The sequence below is a fragment of the Microtus pennsylvanicus genome, chromosome 10 (genome assembly GCF_037038515.1).
Source record: "Microtus pennsylvanicus isolate mMicPen1 chromosome 10, mMicPen1.hap1, whole genome shotgun sequence".
NCBI lineage: Eukaryota > Metazoa > Chordata > Mammalia > Rodentia > Cricetidae > Microtus > Microtus pennsylvanicus.
Window position 1 is genome coordinate 49,973,421 of NC_134588.1, and position 11,867 is coordinate 49,985,287.

The window sequence follows — 11,867 nt, forward strand, 5'->3', positions numbered from 1 at the left end:
CTGTCAACCGGAGATAACACTCTCACTGTTACTGAGAGATTAAATGAAACGCAGCATGCCGAATCCCCACCACTGTGCCTGACGTTTAATAGATGTAACTTTTCCTTAATGTTTGAAAGATAATAATAAACTCACCAAATAAATCTAAAAACGCTCGCCGAAACCTATCTCCATGTTAATAGTATTTGTGCTTGAATTCAGCCAACAAACGTTTATCAAAGCTGACGATGTACAGGTAGGTGTTGGGTGACGACAATGGTTAAAATGGGCAGAGTCCTTGACTCTGAGTTTAACTCACCGGACTTAACTTCACGTGGAGAGAGACATACGATAAACAGGTAAATTAAATGATAGCTGGAACATCTGGAGGTGCTGAAGACAGGGAGTGTCAGTGCCCACCGTGGAGCAATTATTTTAGCCCTTCATTGATATTGGCCCTGGGCCAAGCATCCTACCAACTGAACTGCATCCCCCGTCCGTGGGCAACAGTTTCAAAGCAGACGTCATGAAAAGCTCACTGAGAAAACGATTTGGGGCAAAGATTTGGAAATAAAGAAGAGCAACACAACCATTGAAAATGTTTCTCTCCCTTTGTTTTATTTGTTCTCCTGAATTTTTTTTAACTTAATTTTTCTAGCATGTCTGTGTGATGCAGGTGCAGATGCAATGCGACCTGTGTGAGGGTCAGTGGACAACCCGTCTGTTCCCTTCTTCATGGTGTGGGGTCCATGGTGAAACTCGGACCCTAAGCTTGGCCCCAGGTGCTCTTCCCCACTGAGCCGTCCTGCTGCCTTTTAAAGCGGGAGTTTACAAACTCACTTTATTCTAAGTTTTTATTTTGGAAGACTGCTACTCTTCTCCCAGTTTTATTCAAATATAATTGAAACATAAAATCACATATTTTATTTTTCACAAATAAAATCATAAGGTGTGCAACACATACACATTCTGAACTTATTGCCTTGAGCTAATTATTATCCGTCACCTCACAGAGCTACATTTTTGTATGTGTGGTACGAACAGTTGAGATCTATTCACTTGCATCTAACACTGCCTTGTTTTTTTATTTGCTTTTTGAGACAGGGTTTCTCTGTGTAGACTTGACTGGCCTGGAACTTGCTCTGTAGACCAGGCTGGCCTTAAACTCAGTAAGATCTGCCTGCCTCTGCCTCCCAAGTGCTGGGATTAAAGGCGTGCGCCACCACCTGGCTAGCACAGTCTTATTAACTGTGGCTGTCACGTTGGGCATTAGAGTTCTACGTTTCTGACTTCTGGCTTCCCTGTCCCTGCTGGCAATTGCTGTTCACTCTCTGCTTGTTTAGATTCCACGTGAAGCAAGATCATGCAGAATGTGTCTTTCTCACCTGCCTCAGTTTACTTAGTATAAAACCTTCTACGTTGAAATATGCTATCATATATGATAGACTTTCTCTTTAATATTTTATTTAGTGTATGAGTGTGTGTGTCTGTGTGTGATGCAAGTGAGTGTCTATGGAGACCAGAGGGACAACCTCAGGCACAAACTACCATTTATTTGTTTATCTATAAATTGCTTGTTTTGAGACAGGGTCTCCTACTGGCCTTGGACTCACCATGTAGGCTAGGTCAGCTGGCCAAGGATCTGCCTGTCTCTGTACCCCAGGGAGGGGATCACCAAAGCACCACCTTACCAAGGGAGGTTTTGATTTTTGAACTTAGGTCCTTAGTTTTCAAAGCAAGCATTTGACTGCCTGAGCTGTCTCCTTAGTCCGGGTTTCTCCTTTTAAAAGGCTGAATATCCCATTGGGTGTAAATCTCTATCTGTCTCTCACGTTCTTACATTCTATCCATCCATCTACTTACTTGTGGGTTGTTCTCATATCTTGGCTGTTGTGGATTTCACTGTGATAAACATAGATAGGGATGCAGCTGTCTCATCCCTGTATTGATTTCCTTTCTTCTGCCTCTATCCAGATGTGGGGTTGCTGACCATTCTGTTTTTTAACTTTTTGAAGAGCCTCCATTCTGTTTTCACAATGACTGTACCAATTTCTGTCCCATCGGCAGTGTGCGAACTTTGTTTTCTTCCCGGCTCTGCCAACATCTCTTATCTTTTTGACAGCAGCCATTCTAACAGTGGCGATGATAGTATCGTATTGTGGTTTTGATTTGTGTTTCCTTGAAGATTAATGGTGTTGAACATTTTTTTAAACATGCCTTAGGGTTATGTGCATATTATTTAATTTTTGCTCAGGTTTTTTTTTTTTTTTTTTTGTAATTCTAGGATAGGACCTTGAATCTTACGTATACTAGTCAAGAACTTTACCACTGTTTTAGGGTTTCAGTTGCTGAGATAAAACTCCATGACCAGAAAGCAAGATGGGTAGGAAATATTTGGCTTATATTTCCATATCGTTGTTCATCTTAAAGGAAGTCAGGACAGGAGGCCAGAGCTGATACAAAGGCCATGGAGAGGTGCTGCTTATTGGCTTGCTCCTCTTGACTTACCTGCTTCTTAGAGAGCCCAGGACCACCAGCCCAGTGACGGAAACACCCATAATGTGCTGGGTCTTCCTTCATCAGTCAATAATTAAGAAAATGCCTTAGTCAGGCAGTATTGGCACACGCCTTTAATCCCAGCACTCAGGAGGCAGAGGCAAGAAGATCTCTATGAGTTCAAGGCCAGCCTGGTCTACAAAGCGAGTTCCAGGACAGCCAAGGATACACGAAGAAACCCTGTCCCACAACACAAAAAACAAAAAAGAAAAGAAAATGCTTACAGGCCTGCTTACAGCCCGTCTTATGCAGGCATTTTCTCAATTGAGTTCCCCTCCTCAGACCGCTTTAGCTGTGCCGAGTTGACATTAAGCCATCCAGCACAACCACTGAGCTATAAACTTAGCCTTGTTTTGTTGTTGCTATTTGTTTTTGAGATAGGATCTCCTTCTCTAGCTCAGGCTGTCTCCTGGAACTCACTGTGCGCTCCATGATGGCCTCAAACACAGAGCAATAACAAAGTCTCAGCCTTCTGCGTGCTGAGGCAGATAGCACCGGATGCAGCTCACTTTGCCAGTTTTAGAGAAAAGTGCTACCCGGTTAGTTCTACTGTTGAGCGTCGAATTCTTTATATAATTATTTTATTAACTCTATTGCATTAGCCCCTTACCAGATGCGGGGCCAGCAAATATTTTCACTTATTTTGTAGGCTGCCTTTTCCTTTTGCAGAATGTCCCTTTTAGTGCAGAAGCTTCCCAGTTTGGTGCAATCTGACCGCTTATTTTGCTTTTATTGCTTGTGCTTCAGGACACACACACACACAGGACTGCTGAGGTTAATCTTGTGGGTTTTTCTTCATGTTTTCCGTTAATAGTTTTATGTCTTTGGAGCTGATAGTTAAGTCTTTAATCAATTTTGGATGATTTTTGTGTACAATTAAAGTGCAGATTTAATGGTAAGGTAATGGTCTGCTTTCCCAACACCTTTTGTTGAAGAGACTATTCTTTCCCTGGTGAGTCATCTCAATGCGCTTGTTAAAGACTGGGGGACCATACACACGAATTCTCTGTCTGGTTTTGTACTAGTGTCCTACTGTTTGGATTATTCTAACTTTATGACATCATTTGGACTTAGGAAATGTTATTCCACTGTTTATTCTTATTACTTAAGGTTTCTTTGGCTATTCATGGTCTTTTGTAGTTCCATGTGAATATCAGAATTGCTCTATTTCTGTAAAATATGTCAATGAATGTTTAAGATGTTTTATAGCATATATTAATTATGTATGACGATGAGTTTCATTATAATATTTATGCCATTGAATTTTTGGTAGGGATTGCATCAATATATCCAATACTTTGAGACGAACGGATGTTTTCTTAACATATAACCTTAATGTCTCCAGCCCTGTACGTATTTGTGTTTCATTCACTTTCTTTCATCAAGGTCTTGGAATTTTCGGTACGTTTGTCTTTTAGCCCCTTGGTTAATTTATTCCTTAAATATCTTACTCTTTTTGGTACTACTATAAATGGGATTTTTCTTAATTTGTCTCTCTCCCCTTTTCTCTCCTTCCTTTCCCCCTCCCTGTCCTTCCAGAGCCTCACGTGTTCCAGACTAGCGGGCCTCGAACTCACTACACAGCCGACAATGATCTTGAATTTTTGATCTTCTTCCCTCCACCCACAAGTGCTGGGATCACAAACATCCACTACCACACCTGTGTTGTACAGTGTCAGGGAGCAGACCCAGGACTTTGCGCAGGCTCGACAGCCTCCTACCAGCTGAGTCATATTCCCAGCCCTTTAATTTCTATTTTAGGTAGTTCCTTTACCGTGTACGGAAGTGGAAATGGCTTGTGTTGTATCCTGGAGTATAGAACTGATCATTTCCCACTGCTTGTTGGTTGAGTCTTTAGAGTTTACATATGTAAGACTATGTCATCACAAACACAGTTTAATTTCTTCCTTTTCGATTTGGCTGCCTTTTACTATTACTACACTGGCTAACACTTCCTCCCCACCTCTCACTCCTTGTTCTGGGGACTGAACCTGGGGCCGTGTGCCTCTGAGCTCAATTTTGAACTTAAATTCTTGTTTTTCCTTGAGTCGATAAGCTTTTATTCTTTTTTGTTGTGCTTGGACTCGATTTTTGTTTTGAGACAGGGTCTCAAGCTCAGGCTGGCCTTGAACTTGCTGTATAGCCAAGGATGACCTAGAACTAAATCCTGACCCTTCTGCTTCCACTTCTCAAGTGTTAGGATCCCCGGCGTGTACCATCACACTCGGCTGAGTCAGCAGTTCCTACCCTGACTTCCCTGGCAACTCTTCTACTCTCTTCTGTGACAATTCTAGTTCAAACCCAGCATTTTTATTGCAACCTATAATCAAAGCGTGCAATTAAGCTAAATACGGTAGTGGCATTCTAACTAAAATGAATAGTTACAATAAAATATAGTTGCAAAATATTGGCTCGGAGTTGATAAAATTAACCTTGCAGTCTTTCAACAAAAGCACTCTTTCCCCACTCGTCAGGATCGTGAAAAATATGTATCTAAGTTTCGGAGGTAGCAGCATGAAACTGGGAATAAGAATATCTTCCTCTTTCTGTAAAGTAGCAAACGGAAGAGAAGGTGTAGGGGGAAACAGGGAGAGGCGACGAACTGAGAAGAGCAGGAGTAAAGAAGGACAGCGGTTTCTCAGCAGAGCACCCGGCTGTCTCCGAGTTCCTGTGCGAAGCTGGCATCAGCGGCAGGGCATTCGCCTAGCATCTTTGAGGCTCTGAGCTCAATCCCCAACACCACGAGAAACTAAAAGTAGTTAAATAAGACACAGCACAGTTTGTCCAAGGGGGGGGGGGGCGGAAAGTCAGAAAGAGACAGACAGAAAGTAACACACTGGGTAGCAGAATCAAGAGAGTTATTATTATTATTACTTTCAACATCCAAAGCTTTTTTTTAATAACAGTAAGATCCAGGGTTAGTTTTTATAGCCGTGGCTGGCCCTTCTGCCTCTGGCACGTTCAAATTTCTGGCCCTTGGAACGGACATAGGGTTTGGTATGGCTGTGGGGGTTCCTGGGGTCTTGCCAAAATGCCGGTACACCTCTCTGCCCTTCCGAGGTCCAGACAGGAGCACAGTGCCACGGCCCTTGGGAGACTCCAAGGCCAGCTGGTCCAAGGTGAGGATCTTACCCCCAGCCTTGAGGATGCGACTTCCGGCCCGGCTGCTCACCCGCAGTGCACACACCTTCAGTGTGGGCACATCGAGAATCCTCACGTCATCTGTGACCGTCCCCACAACCACAGCTGTCTTGTTTTCTCGGCCAGGAAGCTTCATTTTTCCGATCATCCGGGATAGGGACAGAGGTGGTTGGTTGGTGCGACTCATGAATAACCTTTTCAGCACAACCTGATTGAAGGTGGAGTTGGTTCGCCTGGCTGGAAACTTGTACAGCTTGACCAGCAGCGGCAGGTAGATGTCCTGGCTCTTGGGCTCCTTGCGCCGAACCTTTTGGTCCTTGTTGTGGCGGATGTCAACACCCATGATGGCACCTCCTGTTCGGCCAGCTTATTATTATTTTGAAAACCAGGCCAGAGCTCTATCCCTGAGCTACATTGCAGCTCTCTCATGATTCTCTAATCCATGTAGCTATCACAATAAGTGAAATGGGATAAATTGTGTGGAGGTGCTTAAATGGTGCACACTTAGGTGTCCAATGTCTGTAGTCTCCCCATCTGAATCCGCATTTGTATAGATGGTAGAACATCCGTGAAGGATAAGTTCTCATCCATGCCACTCTTTAGAGCCTTTCATTTCTGTTTGCTCGCCTGGTACTAACTCACTGGATTAGATGGCAAATTCAACAGGGTTCATTGGTGGCTTTGAGCACCAACGTCAGGCCTCATGTGAACACCAGAAACTTCCTATTAGTTTGCACCCCTGCAACTAACTAACTCTTTTCTCTTCAAGCCTCAGAGAGAGTTTGGTGTTGGAGTAGAGACTTTTATAGGTCAGGAGCCACTCATAAAAGACCATGATGGGCCTAAATTCATGCCACACCTTGTGTGAAATGCTCACATATTTTAAAAGCAAACCAGGTAATTTGAAAGGCAAAAAGCAGTAACTTTGATCCATAATGCTTTTACATTCTGCCTTGCACATACCTGTCAATCATTAGGCATAAGACTATGCACACAGACGCAGAAAGTTCCCCGGGGAAGATGATGAATGTCACAGCTGCTCTTCCCAGTAAATAAACGCAGAGAGTGCTTGTGAGCTCTTACTCTGCTTTGTTTTGGAAATGGGGTCCCTAAATGTAGCCCAGGGTGGCTCCAACTTTTAATTATTCCCGCAGCCTCCTGAGTTCTGGGATGGCAGGTGTGCAACGGGGCCGGCTGTCATTCTTGTCTGTTTTTCTGTTTGTTTGTTTGTTTATGTCGTCGTTAGCAGACACGGACTCTCCTGCTAAGGCAGGAGGACTGCCTGAGAACAGGGTGCACACCAAATGCTCTTCTCTGCAAGGAGGCCGTTTCTAGTTTCCCGGCACCAAGCACTCCGGTACAGAAAGATGGTCAGCCAGGAGTACAGTCTGAAGCACCAGCTAGGGCTCCACCTTCCTTGGTGGGAAAGAAAAATGATCACATGGGAACTTTAGGGTCTGAGGCTCCGTCCTTTAAATCTCTGAAAACAGCAACAGGGACAGCCCCGTGGAGTGTGACATGGCAGGACAGTTTAAGACAAGGGGCTACTCATCCTTCTAACTCTTCAGCCTCATCAAGAAACACTGCAAACCCAAACAAAACTTGAATCAAGGAACTTTGAAACTGGTTGATTTTCCATTGGTCCTCAGATGAAGGTCAGAGGTTATATCACATAATCTAGGACCAGTTAACTGGCTGGTTTTGTTTGTTTGTTTGTTTGTTTTGTTTGAGACAGTTCTCTCTATTATGTAGCTCTGGCATTCTGGAACTTGCTGTATAGACCAGGCTGGCTTTGAACTCACAGAGATCCTCCCGCTTCTGCCTCCCAAGCACTGGGATTAAAGGCATGGGCCACCATCCCTGACAACTGATTGTATTTTTAACTTTATGTATATGGAAAAATACATTTCCTGTTTAATCATGCTAAGCACACAAGCCAGTGGCAGTCATCACATTAGCGGCATATATGACCAAGCTCATTTAGTTGCTCACACAGCAGATCCGAGTTGGGAGAAGGCTGTGGAACAGGAACCAGTGTCTATGGAACAGAAGAAAGCTGCCTGACCTTATAGAACTTTCTTCATTTAGCAGCGAGGGAGAAAGATAATCAACAGCAGACGTAAAAAATAAGTAGATTATGCAAATGTTATCAGGTGATAAAAGCTGTAGTTAGTACCTGGGTTCAGTTTGCCAAATATCTGCGGACCTCTGTATCTTCAGATAGCCAAAGACCTTTGCTATCTCTTACCCATTCCTAACTAAGCCCAGCCCCTAAAGAAAATACAGTAAAAATGTAGACAGCTCGCTAGTTACTAAGTACCCAACAAACTGAAGCCAGCGGGCTTGCCGGTAGCAGAGTGTAAAGGTCTCAGGTACTTAAATGGCAAGCTTTCCCTGAACATGTTTCACTTTCAGAACAGCACCAAGACCCTGAATTTAAACAGAAAGGCACGCCCTGTTCACGAATGATGTGCTGCCATTTAAAAGAGAAGGGCTCGGTAGAACTATGCACATGCGTAATGTTAAGTTTGATTTTTAAAAAGACCAGTAAAGCCGGCGGTGGTGGTGCACATTTTTAATCCCAGCACTTGGGAGGTAGAGTCAGGCAGATCTCTGTGAGGCCAGCCTGGTCTTCAGAGTGAGTTCCAGGACAGCCAGGGCTACACAGAGAAACCCTGCCTTAAAAAACGAACAAAAATGTAATAAAGAAATAAAAGAGATAATTGCATTTTGAAAATTCTTTCACCTCAAATATTTAAAGTAACCAAGGAAGGGAAGAGTGAGGAGTGGAACGGGTTTTTAGACTGTGTGACGACAGCGGGCGAGGACTCCAAAGTACTTTCTCCTGTCCAGTGCTGAGCTTCTGAAGTTCCCGGAGTGTGTGTGTGTGTGTGTGTGTGTGTGTGTTCACGTGTGGGTGTGCTCATGCGGACGTCAGCCACTACCATCTTCCTATAGGTTAGACAGTGGGGCCAGGTGGAGTAGAAGGAACTGTAAGTGCATTTCATGGCTGGTCCAGTCTAGCTTAAAAGACGTGGTAGCAGTGGGTGTGGTTTAGGGAGTTAATATGGAGGCTGTGATGTCAAGAAAAAAAGTAAATCACCAAATCTTACCTAGGCATTAGGATCTCTACTTGATTTAAATGAGAGATCTGAGGGCGAGAGAAAAAAAAACTATGTATGAAATTTTAAGAGAACTGGAAACAAATTTTGATGTGGTCTTAGAGTAAACAGAGGTTGAGCATCAGAAAACTAATTTGCTCCTCCCCTCCCTCCATTCCTTATTGCACTCCTTTCCTTATTCATTCTCTCTTTGGATGAAATTAGTTATGTGCAAGGCAACATGACGGATGCTATGGGGACCATGAATTCTCTGAGATGTGGCCCCCAGCATGAGAAGCTTTAAGCTTATCCACTGCCACCCATTGGCTGCAGCTGCTCTAAGCCAGCTATGAATGTGGCCCGAAACATCTGTAGACAGCAATGTTACGTTGCAACATCGATGCTCTGGATGCGTTCAGCTGCTTCTTCAGTGGCTATCGTCACCACCTGTTTGGGATATCTTTCTCTGTCAAGACTCCATTCAGAAGTTGGGTGTGATGCAAGCTGGGGCTTCTGTGGGACTCTCAGGAACTGGGCTCTGGGCATGGCTGGATTCTGGGCATAGGTGTCTGCTCCCATTGGCTAGCAAGCAGGATCCTAGTGGTCAGTGGGCTCACTGGGAAGCTGCTAATGCAGTTGGTGGGTAGGGGCAGTGGGTGATGTTGGTGGGTAGATCTGAAGCCTGCTGTACTTCTTCAGTAGTTCAGTGGCACTTGCCAGTTCTCTGCACTGGGCACTAGGGTCCAGGGAGAACCGAGCACCATTTACTAGCCAGGTTGCCCAGGATCCTGACACTGGGAATTGGAAAAACACGCACATGTTTGGACACTGAGGCCAGAAGCTCAGGAAGATAAGATGGGCCACTCAGGAGCCCAGCACCAAGGATCACAGGCAAGTGGTGTTGGATCCTGTGTGACTGCAGGCAACTCCTGCTCAGCCCTCAAGCCACACTGCTGCTTTGTTCTCCTTGTCTTTGTTCTGGTACCAGCTCAGCTCACACTGCTGAAAGTGAGGAAGAAAAGGCCACTTTAGAGAAGGCTTCCTTGTATCACATCCACAGGGAGAAGAGTGGCTCCAGCTGATTCCCTGGGTGAGCCTAAGTAGCTTGGGGAGGTGCTTGGACCAATCACAGCCATCCATTTTGGATCAATTAGTGGCCCTAGCTCCAGCCAATTATGGCCTTGTCTATTATCATCAATCACAGTCATTAAGGATGGGGTTTTTTCACCCAAGCCTAGCCTGTTCTTTATCACCAACCACAGAAGCCCCTCCACCAAGAAAAGTGCTCCCTGTTTTGCCAAGGTGTGAATAGTTTCTTGAAGCTTATGATTGTGAAAAGTCTATACAAACTGCTTTAAACAGCTCTGGCTGGGCTTGTGCCTTCAGGAACTGGGGGCAATCAGCTGCACTCTTGGTGCAGTTAGCTCAAAGTCTGTCACCACGGTAGGTAGGGTGGTAAGAGTAGTCTGGCTAGCCCTTAGACAAATAGGCTTTTTGCTCAAGGCAGCTCAGGCAACAGGAGAGAGTTCAATAGTTGCTAACTAGGGAGTTAGATTGCCTTGTCCCCAGTGTTTTTGCTTCTTTACGGGAAAATGAACCTTAGAAGGCATTCATGTAATATAAACTTGAAGCACTTACCATTAACACTAACAGCGATGCGAACCGGTTTTTAAAAATGCTCTAACAAAGTTTAATATCTGCCCAGTTCCTGGGGAGAGGTGGATCTGCCTAATCTTCTTGTAATCCCAGCATTGGGGTGGGGGTGGAGCTGAAGCAGGAGGATTGTGGAGGAATTAGAGTTCAATATTAGCAGTGTCCACAGCATAGCCTGTCTCAACAACAAAACATCATGATGATGATGGTAAAATTAAGCCAGGTTTGTTGTCAATAACTGCCATGTGGGGTAGCGTATATTACTCAGGGGTCTTTGGAGGAACAGAACTTAGATTTATTAGAGTAGTTTATAGGCGGTGGTCCAGCTAATCTTAACAATGGCTGTCTACCAATGGAAGATGCAAGAATCCAGGTGTGATTCAGTCTATAAGGCTTCATGTCTCAGACGGTCTTCAGAGAAGAAGTAGACTCTATTGCCTATGAAAGTATGGACTTTGCAAAGAGACCAAGCTTCCTTCTTCCACGTCCTTTGATAGGCTACCAGCAGAAGGTGTGGCCCAGATTAAAGATGAATCTTTCCCTCTCAAAGAGCTGGATTAGAAGTGGTTCCTCCCATTTCAAATGATATCGTTGAGAAAAAAAACAGCCTCACAGGTGTGCCCAGCCTAAGATGTAGGTTTAGTTTGGGATTTTAGTTCCGGATGTAGCCAAATTGACAACCAAGAATAGCCATGACAGGCAGTACCCAGGTGCTTGTAGGGAGTGTTTACTCCGTGGCTCTAATAATACAATGACTGTGTTACATTTTTCTTGTAAATACTGTTTCCAAGAGCTGTTTGAACTGGGGGACTTTGCTACTTCCTGTTGTTTTCTCCACCATCCCTTTCTCTGGCTATTTCCCACAATGTGGGGATAAAGGAATATTGCTATCTGCTGCGGGGAACATCCAGGAATTCTCCTACCAAGATTTTTTTTAGAGACAATGGGATTATGTTTATTTTAAACCTATTTTGTTGTTCTGATTGTCCATCTGTATTGACTTTTAGACTTTAGGGAGATAGGCCGGATTCATGTTTTGCTTACTTTGGATGTAAACATGCCTGGATACATGGGGCCTGACCTAGAGTGTGTCCAGTGGTCCCCCTGACTCTATCTTCCACCTGCTGGGGTCACACACTTCAGACCTCCCTTACTTCAAGCAAAGTCTGGGGACCTAGGCCCCACTTCACAAAGGAGGACCTGTCGTCACCACAGGAGTCTACCTCGGCTTCTCTTTACTCCAGGCATGGAGACGAACAAAGACGATACTGCGCTGTGTGCAGGAGGAAGAGATGTGTTCTGTGGTGACTCCAGTATGCTTTTGACCCCTGGGCTTTTGTTTTCTTGGCTACAACTTGAAACAAGTGAGTCTAGCAAGTGTGATCTCAGCCACTGGGAGGCGGAGGCAGCAGGACTGAAGTTTGAAGTCAGCCTGGG

The 11,867-nt window shown here is 44.6% G+C and overlaps 1 pseudogene; it reads right to left on the minus strand.

Moving 5' to 3' along the window:
* Positions 1-5,453: 5,453 nt before the first annotated feature.
* LOC142858265 (large ribosomal subunit protein eL18 pseudogene) lies at positions 5,454-6,022 on the minus strand (annotated as a pseudogene).
* Between the last annotated feature and the right edge of the window lie 5,845 nt (positions 6,023-11,867).